Source organism: Echinops telfairi, unplaced genomic scaffold, assembly GCF_000313985.2.
Source record: "Echinops telfairi isolate 266 unplaced genomic scaffold, ASM31398v2 ScPeMD7_5592;HRSCAF=6446, whole genome shotgun sequence".
NCBI lineage: Eukaryota > Metazoa > Chordata > Mammalia > Afrosoricida > Tenrecidae > Echinops > Echinops telfairi.
This window is the reverse complement of record NW_022109491.1, coordinates 30,565,903-30,576,540: the sequence shown is the minus strand read 5'-3', so window position 1 is coordinate 30,576,540 and position 10,638 is coordinate 30,565,903. Positions and strand designations below refer to the sequence as shown.

Sequence of the window (10,638 nt, the reverse complement as noted above, 5' to 3'; positions counted from 1 at the left end):
CTCTCTTCAGGACTGATGGTCTCATTCACCTCTTCTTTCTTTCTTTTTTTAAAGCAAGCCTTTAGGTTATTTTTAGGTCAAGAAAAACAGACTTTTCCAAGGGCGACAGGTGAACTGAAGGTCAGGAGGAAGCAGGTGGGGGCTCCTCACAGCCCTTGCTCCGACCCCCAGGTGCCATGGGAGGGGTCTCTGGAAGGAGAAGGCTTGGCCGCGGGACTCGGCAGCCACAGGTGCGGCAGAGGGTCCTTCCACAGGTGGGGTGGGCGAGGCGGCAGCTCTCCCTTGGTCACTGGATTGGCTCGAGTGTGTGGTTCCATTTGTAGTGGATTGGCATGATTAACGCTTGGGGGCAGGGGGGTCAAGTTAAGGACTAACATAAGGAGCCGAGTAGCTTATTCAGTTGGATTCTGAATCACAATCAGGAAATAGTCTTTATCTGGTGCAACCATAATTTCATTGTTCTTGGAAGGAATTCGCAGGAAGGGGAGGTCATTCTGGGGGTTGATTTCTCGCACAGCGCTCCTTACCTTCAGGATGAAGGTGTGCATGAGGTTGGCGTGCTGTGTGGTGGTGGGATTTTCCATGGTGCTTTTGATGGAATGCCCACCGTGGTCACCACGGTGATCCCCTGCACACCCTTCTGGCTCCGCAGCCACTTTAGGGTTTCCTCCACCTCTGCCATCTGGAAGTGATCCCGCAGCTCGGCATCGCCAGGACTCCGGCCAGGCTCAGGGCCTTTCCACGCTTGCGCACAACAACCTCTCTTCTTCGTTTCTTTTCCTATTTCTTCTTTCATTTGGTGTCTCCCGATATCATGGCAGCCAGGTGTGATTCTACAGTCTCTAATCTTTAATTCCCATCTCCACCTCGCTAAAGTTTTTGAGAGCATGGCATTCTCTCTCAATAAATGTGCCATGGATGAGTGACTAGCAGTCAACCAGCTAATTTGGTCCATCTGAGCTGGTAGATCCACCCCAGTTGGGGCAACTCCACCTTCTTTCCCTCCATCCACTTCCAGCCTCTCAACCCCATGCCCGTACACTAAATGTATCCGGGAAGTTCTCATGTCTAATTACAGGTTAACATCATGAGGGACCCATGTCAGGAAGACATTCCCCTCCTTTCAAAGTCTTGTCTTCAAGGATTCCACTTGTTCGTCTGCTCCCTCTATTGGTCCAGGGCACGTTGGCCTGATGGACGTCAATACTTTCTCCTTCCCAGCCCTTGTCTTCATGTCCTTTCTCTGCCCAGTTTAGATTTCATTGTCCAGCACCATTTTCATGCCTTGAGCTACCCTCGTAGTGGACTCTGTGCTCCTTTGGGGCTGAAGGACTGATTTTCCCAGCTGTGGGGAGTGCTCCTGTCAGGTGGTTCTCAGCTGTTAACCCTCAGCTCAAGGGAGTGGCTTTGTGGAACGCCACGCCCCCTTCTCACCATTCAGTGATTGGTCCAATGCAGGACACCAACCAAACGCATGGCCATTGAGTAGCGTCCACTTCCTTGGGACACTACAGGGCAAGGTAGAAATACTCTTGTGGGTGTCCAAGACGACCTCTTTACGAGAGTAGAAACTTTGTTCATTCTGCCTCTGAGTGGCTGGTGGTTTTGAACGGCTGACTTTGCAGTTAGCAACCCATCTGCTATATCAAGGCCCAATTTTCTTGCCATAACCCGAGACCGAAGGCCTATCGCAGCTCCAGGGCTTCCTGTGGGGTCGACTGAGGTCTATCCACATTGTGACTGCATCCCAGTCCACCTGCTCCCTCCGCCCAACTCAGTTTCCTTCTCATCCTTCCCAAATCTTGATTGTGAGAGTATTCTTTAGTGAACTTCCTATGAATCTTGTCTCAGAGTCTGATTTCTGGGGACTAGAGAGCTTCTCAGCCATTGTACCACAGAGCTCTGGCCCTCATTTCACCACCCACCCACTCACTGCTATCAAGCCAAATCTGACTCATAGAGTCTATAGGGTTTCTGAGACTGACTCTTTAGGGGAGCAGACAACCTCATTCTTCTCCTGAGGAGTGACTGGTGGGTTTGACCTCCTGGCTCTGTGGTTAGCAGACCATTGCCTAGTCTGCAGCACCACCCCTTAATAAGCCTCAAGGCCCTTCAAATGCAACACTATTCTTCCCAATCCTCCACCCAAGCACTTGGTCCTGGCTGGAGCAAAACACAAACCCACTCACAACTGGTCCTACTCCGACGACACACTTCAAGTGGGCTCTCAGGGCTGCCTGCCTTCCTGTTGGGTCTTTTGGGTCATGCCCCTCTCCCATTGTCTGAGGATGTCATTTCTTACCTTCTCCTCTCCCCTCCCATCTCTAGCACCTCTCCCTCCAGCCTTCCAGGTGATGACATTTGCCTTTCATTTTACTGAGAAAACAGAAGCAAATATAAGAAACCCCCCTACTTGTCAGGGCCTCTCTATCAGCACCTGTACCGACTATTCTACCCTCCCTCCCTGACTGGGATTGAGTCCCCACAGATATGTGTCAACTTGGCCTCCTAGGGGTTCCACAGTTGTATAATGATGAATCTGGCAGGTATGCAATGATGTGGTCTGATGTGATCAGCCAATCATTTATTTGTAAGGGAACTTAAACGGGATGTAACAAACACCCTTACACAGGTTGCAGCTCTCATCCAATGTCAGAGAAGTGTTTTTTGGGTGGTGGGGTGGTGGGGAGTGGTGTGGTCTCTATCACCTTTTATCATAGGAGTGAAGAAAGGAGCGAGAAGCAAGCAGAGAAAGAGGGATCTGACAACCCCAAAGAAGGAAGAACCAGGAGCAGAGTGAGTGCTTTGCACTCAGAACATCTTAGACCCAAGTCTAAGGTTGATAGGAAGACACACAGACATCGCCAAGGGATATGGGGCCCCCAGACGTTGACAAGAGATAAGGACCTTCCCCTAAAGCTGACAGAGGAAGATATCCTTCCCTAACTGGCACCCTGAATTCAGACTTCCAGCCTCCTGAGGGACTATGTTTGTTAAAGTCATCTGTTCATGGTATCCATGTCCTCAGCACTAGATCACCAAGACACACACCTTTCCAAACAATCCTTGTCCTTAGCCTTGTACTGGGGGAGCCCTGGTGCCACAGTAGGTTTGTCTTGGACTGCCAACTGCAAGGCCAGCAGTTTGTACCCATCAGCTGCTCTGAGGGAGAAAGATGAGGCTTTCTACTTCATAAAGAGGTAGAGTCTCAGTAACCCACAGGGGCAGTTCTTCTCTGTCCTATAAGGCCACCAGGAGTTGGAATTATTGACTTCATGGCAATGACTGCGTAAACAAATGGGCCTTGCACCTGGAGAGTCCTGGTGGTACAGTGGGCTATGTTTTTGCCTGCTAATCACGAAGTCAGCAGTTAGAATCCACCTGCTGCTTTATGGGAGAAAAATGAAGATTTCTTCTCCCCGTAAAAATGTACAGCCTCAGAAACCCACAGGGGGCAGTTCTAAGCTGCCCTATAGGCCCCTATGGGTCAGACCTGGCTCGATGGCAGTGAGTTTTTGGAGTCTTGTACCCTGGATCCAGTGTTTCTTATCCACACACAGACCACTCTTCTGGACAGTCCCTGGGTGGCTGGTGGGTGCAAAGAGTTAACTTGAGTCACTGCTAACCAAGGTCGGAATATGAGTCTATTCAAGAGAACATCCGAAGAAAATCCTGGTGACCTCTTCCATAGCATTCCCAACCCCCAAACTAACTGTCATCAAGTCAATGCCGACTCATAGGACAGGCAGAACTGCCCTTGTGAGTTTTCAAGACGGTAACTCTTTAGTGGAGTAGAAAGCCTCTTCATTCTCTCCTGGAGTGGCTAGGGGTTTCGAACTGTGGACCTTGCAGTTAGCAGCCCAAGGTGTAACCATTATGCTACCAGAGCTACCCATGAAAAACCCTGTGGAGCATCGTTTTCCTCTGATATGCATGGGGTGGCTGTGAGTTGCAATGGACTACTAGATAGTGACTATGCTTCAGTATCTCCTACAACCTCCTTTCCCACTCATGCAATGTCAGTCGCTGCCTCCTGAGTTTCTCCCATCAGCATAAAAGCATAGTGAAATACCTCCATTTTGGAAAAACCCTGAAAATTTTGTTCATACTTAACATCCGAATTTCCACATTATCCATCCTTTCCTACATCCTCTGTTGCCAGGCATCTGCTGCCACCACTGTTGTACTGGCCCATGTCAGAATGACTAGTGAGCTCCACCTTTGAGATTCAATGCCGAATTCTCTATTATTTTTCTTATTTAACCTCTCAGCTGCATTTAAAACTTGGCCCCCCCCCCCCCCCCGCTTTTAAATGACTATTTCACGTTTTTCCTTGCACAAGCATTTCATTAGAAAACAAGCAAAACCATCAGTCTAAAAAGGGAAAATTAAAATAGTCATACTTCTACCACTTTCAGATGATTTCACTATGTCTGTCTGCTTTTCCCTTACTCCAATAGAATCATACTTTTCTAACCATCCTGCTCCCACCCCATGTAACAATCGATGGGGATCTTCTTTCCACCAAAGGGCAGGCATGCAATCCCACTCGAATGATAATGGCTACAGAGCATCTCTGTTCCAGCTACATGAAATCACCCGGAGTAAAACCTGTGTAATGGAGGCTCAAGAGCTTAAGCTTTGGCACCACTTAGCCAAAGTGCTTTTGCATCTACCCTCCCACAAAGTACGGGAGTACCGGCTGCTCTGACCTTCCCCAGCTACCGCTTCCCCCCTCTGATCTTGGCAATGTAAAACGCGAAAGTGATATCTAATTGTTCTAATTAATCCTTAAAACTTTTCAGATTGCTTTAAAATTAAGGTCTAGAATCTCGGTTCTTACAAAGGTCCCCCAGAGACCATGGGAAGGAAGCCTTCCCTAGCGAGCTTCATAATCGCTGCTTGTTTGTTTTTCTCCTTGTCATTTGTCTAAGGAAGCCGGCCTCTCCTATGATTGTTTACACACCCCGTCTTATCATGTAATCCCCCTTTTGACTTATTTTAAAATTGTCTCGGTTCTTAATCTTTTCTGCCTCCCTTTGGATTGGGTTTTTCTGTATTTTGTCTAGTCATTGTGGTTCAGGTTTTTTGTTTGTTTGTTTGCATCCTGCTTGTATTTGATATGATTTTCTGTTTATGAAATCCCGAATAGGTCGATTCATAGAAACAATAACTGGATTTATAATTGCATATGGGCTTGTCAGGGGAAGACCCAGGGGGCTGGGGCTGGGGCTGAGGAGCTAAGAACAATGAGCATAAGAAGAAAATGTTCTGAAGTTGATTATGGTGATGGTGCCACAAATATTCTGAATATGATCCAACAATTAACTTGTATGATATGTGAAGCATATGCAATAGAACTATTAATAAAGAAATACAAACTAAATGAACAATAACATGATCATAAAATAAAACTAATGGTGGCTCACATTCAAATCGAACTCACTCTCATTGAGCCCAGTTCTACTCACAGCGACCTACGCGACTAGAACCGTCTCTCTGCGCGACAACCGTCTTCACAGTTGTTGCTGTGTTCGAACCTGTGTGAGTCTCGGTAGACTAGAGAAAGAAATCCACAAAAACTCATCTGTATAAGAGAGCGTTTTATAGAAAGGGTAAGTGGACCTTCAGAAAGCATCCCAACCCAGTCCAGTCCAAGGAATAATTACTTAGTTATTGCTTACATGATTTTTTCCCCTTGTAGTGATATGACTTTTCTAACCCCAGACCCTTCTCCAGTGGTCAAAATGCCTCAAGGTACCCAGGGACACCAACCCACTGCCATGAAGCTGATGCCAACTCATAGCGACCCCGTGCACTGACCTGTGCAGGAGCGGAGTCTTACCTTTCACCACGGAGCAGCTGGTGGGCTTGAACCACCAGGCTTGCAGTCAGCAGGGCAGCACTTACCTGGGAGTGCCACCAGGCACACCAGGACTCGTACTTTCATCTTCCTCAAGAGGAGGCTCCAGCAGTCTTCTGACTGCTCTGCTCTGCTCTGCACAGTCGCCCTCCTGCGTCTGCACGGTGCCTTTGGTCTCCCAGACATGCTGCTTTGCCTCTCTTCTATGTATTCTCGTTCCCGCCTTGCTCAGTTCACAATCTTATTTGGAAGGAGAGCATCCACCTGAGAAAGGGGACCTCACAGGTCAACATTTTCTTTTTAAAATGAGTTTTGCATTTCTAAAAAATATCCTTATTTACCCATAAGAAAGACTTAATGTTTAGTTTTGGTGTGCATCCTAGATCGAACCATGTTTCTCCCCTTACACGTATGTGTCAACTTGGCTGGGCCCTGATGCTCAGTGATTCGGCAGTTATGGGATGATGTAATGTGGCATTTATAGGACGCTCCGTGATGGGATCTGATGTCCCAAATCAATGAGGATTAAGGATGGGGATCTGACACCCATAACTGTATCACAGTCCTGATGTAATGTCAGGGAAGTTTCCCTGGGGAGTAGCCTGAAACATCTTTAATCTGATAAGAGATAAAAAAGAGAGAGAAGCAAGCAGAGAAAAAGAACTGCTTGCAGTAGAGGATATCCTTGGATCTGGGGGCCCCTGTGCAGGGAGACTTCAAGATCCAGGGGAAAATTAATGCCAAGACACATGGAGTCTCCAAGAAATGCTAGGCCTTCTGATGCTGAAAGGAGACAAGGCAGTTTCCCAAAGCTGACACAGAGAGAAAGTCTTCCCCTTAGGAGCAGACTCTCTCAGTTTGGATTTCCACCCTCCTATCGCCGCACTAGAGGACTAAGACTATGGGTTCTCTGGTCATCTCTGGTTGTCCGCCCAGGGTTAAGAGTGGACACGGTGAAGGCCTGAACGGTGGCTTGGAAGCTCGGAATGCGTGCGAGGGGCATGCCATCTTCCATGAGGCTTTCCACTGGAAACTTCTCTGTTGGAGGGTGGAGACCTGGGGGCTGGTATCCTGGGAGCTGAGTGAGAAACACAGGCTAGGTCAGCATCCAGAATACCTAGCCCACTGCCACGAAGTCATCTCTGACTCACAGGGACCTTATAGGGTGACTTAGAAATGTTCTCCGGGGTTTCTGGGCTGTGGGTCTTTAAGAAGCAGACGGCCTCACCTTTCTCCCTTGTGCCTACTGGTGCCTTCCAGCCCGATATCCACCACCAGGGCTCCTTCGAGAATGCTGACACCGAGTTAGTGCTCTTGGCTTCCTGTGACAACCCTGCTTTCCACAGTCAGCTGTGTCCTCGCCTAGGTAACCACTCTTCACCCTTTCCAGAGAAAGCTGGCCCCGGTCTTCGGCAGGCTAGGGCAGAAGGTCAGTAACCTGGCTGAACAGATTTGGGAAGTCCCGAGACCTGACCACTTCTTTTTTTTTTTTTTTCTTTAATACCTGACCACTTCTTAAAACAGTATTTCAACCGATCCTGCGTCTGACTTTATCCGTTCCTTTCACTTCCACTTCTGCTTCCGCTTCCACTTCCAGAGAGTCCTGCGGCCACCCATTTCTCGCCACCAGTGGAGGCAGGGCAGGCTTTCGGCTCCTGACAATGCGGGAAATCGGCTTCACTTGCATCAATTAACGTCGTTTCATACAACCTTGTTTTGTTTCCAAAATGCCATTGCTGTGGTCTCTTCTCCCATCCTCCCTGCATTTGTCCAGGTGTGCGTTAGTGCAACCTTCGTCGGTCCTTCTTAAGCCACATTCTTCCTTTTGCTTCTCCAGACCAGTATTGCTGGTTCTTTTTCCTCTTACAGGCAATTCGTTCTCTCTCTCTCCCTCTCCCTCTCTTCACCTCCACCCCTCTCATTAACACAGTCGGTTCTGACTCACGGCGACTCAATAGGACATGGTAGAACTGGCCCGTGGGTTTCTGAGACTTTAATTCCTTATAGGAGTAGAAAGCTTCACCTTTCTCCCTGGCTCCACCTCTACTTGGACTAAAGTTGTATCTTCCTTTCCCCGGGGTCTACCTCCTCTAAGTGATCTTATTTAGACTTGTGGTTGTAAACAAGATTTGGTTGCTGGTGTTGTCCACATTTAGATCTCTAGCCCTGACTTCTTCCTGTTGGACTAGATACTTGAAGGAAATTAGAAGCAAGCTTCATGGGTGTCTGAGAAATGGTGTTCTGGGCACAGGGAGACACAAGTGCTAATGTCCTGAGGTGGAATTTTCTTGGCAAGATGGGAAACAGCTGGAATGCTCTTAAGCAGAGAGGACTTATTTAGTATCTACCATATGTTTCTGAGAGGCTGCGCCCATTTCTGTGTGGAAAATGGGTTGAACACGAAGACTCTGTATTCAGAATGTGATTACACTAGCCACGAGGTCCCTAAGTGCAGAGGCTGAGCTATGGAAATGACACACGGACACAATGCATCAACTTCTAAGCCAAAGTTTCTATGATGTGCTTGGCAATAAGAGCTAGATTTATAAGATCCATGTTGAAGAGATGCAATTGCGTCCGCAGAGTTGGATGTGGGTTTGAAGTATAAATTCTTCAGGAATTTAACTTCCTTTGTGGTGCAGGGACAGGGGGAGGTGGTGATGGCGACGTGGAATGGAAATGAAGCATGGATTTCAACATGGTGCAGGGGCAGGGGCAGGGCAGGGACTGCAAAGGGAGAGAAAAGCTTTACTCCTGTCAGCAGTAGCAATCTCTTCTTTCTTCCTGCCTGCTGCTGGGCTCCCTGCTTTCAGCCTACCTAAAGTAGTTGTCACAGATGAAGCATAAGAATTGGCTTTAAAATGATTTATTTTTCACTAATGTTTGAGTTCCCATGAAACTATCATGCAAGAGGGGTTTGGATAAAATCCTCAGTGCCCCAGGCTCCTTCTTGCACCCAATCACAAAGTCATGACTCAATATCTGAACCACGAGTTGCCTGGAATGTCGAAGAGATGGATGGAAAAGTCTCAACCTGCATGAAATTCCATCACCTGGGGAGAGGCCCCGGCTCCCTTTCATATCAGACAGCAAAGAACAACAACGAAAATAAGTGCCATCTAATTACTTCCAACTCTTGGTGACCGAATGTGTGTCACAGTAGAATTGTGCCCCAGAGGGTTTCCAGTGGCTACTATTTTGGAAATAGATTGCTAAGCACCTCTCTGTAGACTTGAACCTCACTTTTGGGTAGCAGCCTAACATATTACCTGTTGATACCACCCGGGGACTTCAAAATGAGGCCACAAGTGACCAGAAAGGAGTAGCTACATGGATTTCTGCTATGTCTGAATTCCAGGTGAGGCACTTCTGAGTCCATGAACCCAAGGTTCATGATGACAATGGTGGTGTTAACAAAACCAGAACAAAGCATGGCTCCCAGAACGGATGGAATTCTATGTGAGATGCTTCAATAAATGGATGCAATGCTTGAGGTGCTTGAAAACCTGAGCTGCAGCTGAGGGAGAGGGACATATCTGATCAGAGCACAAAGGAGCAAATAAAGGGGGAGGAAGAGAGGGTGGAGCACATCCTGGTCCACCAAACCTTGAGGACAATATCCATGCTCAGAGCAGCCAGTGCACAGAGAGGACCATATGGCCGGCTCCACTATGAGACAGGACATCCCTCACTGACCAATAGCCCTACAGGGGACAACACTGGAGACACATTGTGGGAATTGTGCTCGATCTGATCCCACCACACTGAGGCAAAACACTAAGGGCGTGCAACAGAACAGCAAGGGGAGCAGAGCAAGGGAGTCCCCAGGGAATACTAAAAATAGACTTTGGGGCCAGGCGTGGCACCCCATCAGATTCAACCATAAAACACGCCTAAACGTCAACAAACAGACCTTGAACTATTTACGGGCTTTTTTTTTTTGTTTTGTTATTGTTTTGTTGTTGTTGTTTTATTTTATTTTGTTGCTTGGTTTTGCTCTGTCTTGTTTTTTGTGCATATTATTATCTCTGCAGGTCTATCTAGATAAGATAGGCGAGATAAAAAAATCTTGAGGAGAAAACAACGCGACTGACAGTTTCATCTGGGGGACATGGGAGAGGGGGAGGTAGGGGTAAGCAAGTGGGTGTTAACAAACCCACGGACAAGGGAACAACAAATGCTCTAAAATCGATGGCGAGGAGGGTGAAGGAGGCTTGGTAGGTCTTGATCAAGGGCAATGTAACTGAGAAGAATTACTGAAACCCAAATGAAGGCTGAGCATGATAGTGGGACAAGAAAGTAAAAGGAAATAGAGGAAATAACTAGGAGGCAAAGAGCATTTATAGAGGTCTAAATACAGGCATTTCCCCATTGTCATATATAAATATATTTACATATGACAATGGGGAAATAGATCTATGTGCATATATTTATAGGTTTAGTATTAAGGTAGCAGATGGACATGGGACCTCTACTCAAGTACTCCCTCAATTAAACTGGCATTCCATGATGCTCACCTTCCTGACATGATCGCTGAAGACAAAGTGGGTGCATAAGCCAATGTGGTGAAGAAAGCTGATGGTGCCCAGCTATCAAAATATATAGCATCTGGGGTCTTAAAGGCTTGAAAGATAAACAAGCGGCCATCTAGCTGAGAAGCAACAAAACCCACATGGAAGAAGCACACAGCCTGTGTGATCACATGGTGTTGATGGGATCGGGTATCAGGCATCAAAGAACAAAATATCATATCATTGTGAATGAGGGGTAGTGTG

At 47.3% G+C, this 10,638-nt stretch overlaps 1 pseudogene; it reads right to left on the bottom strand.

The window, feature by feature from the left end:
* Positions 1–385: 385 nt before the first annotated feature.
* LOC101654033 lies at positions 386–682 on the bottom strand (annotated as a pseudogene).
* Positions 683–10,638: the final 9,956 nt, after the last annotated feature.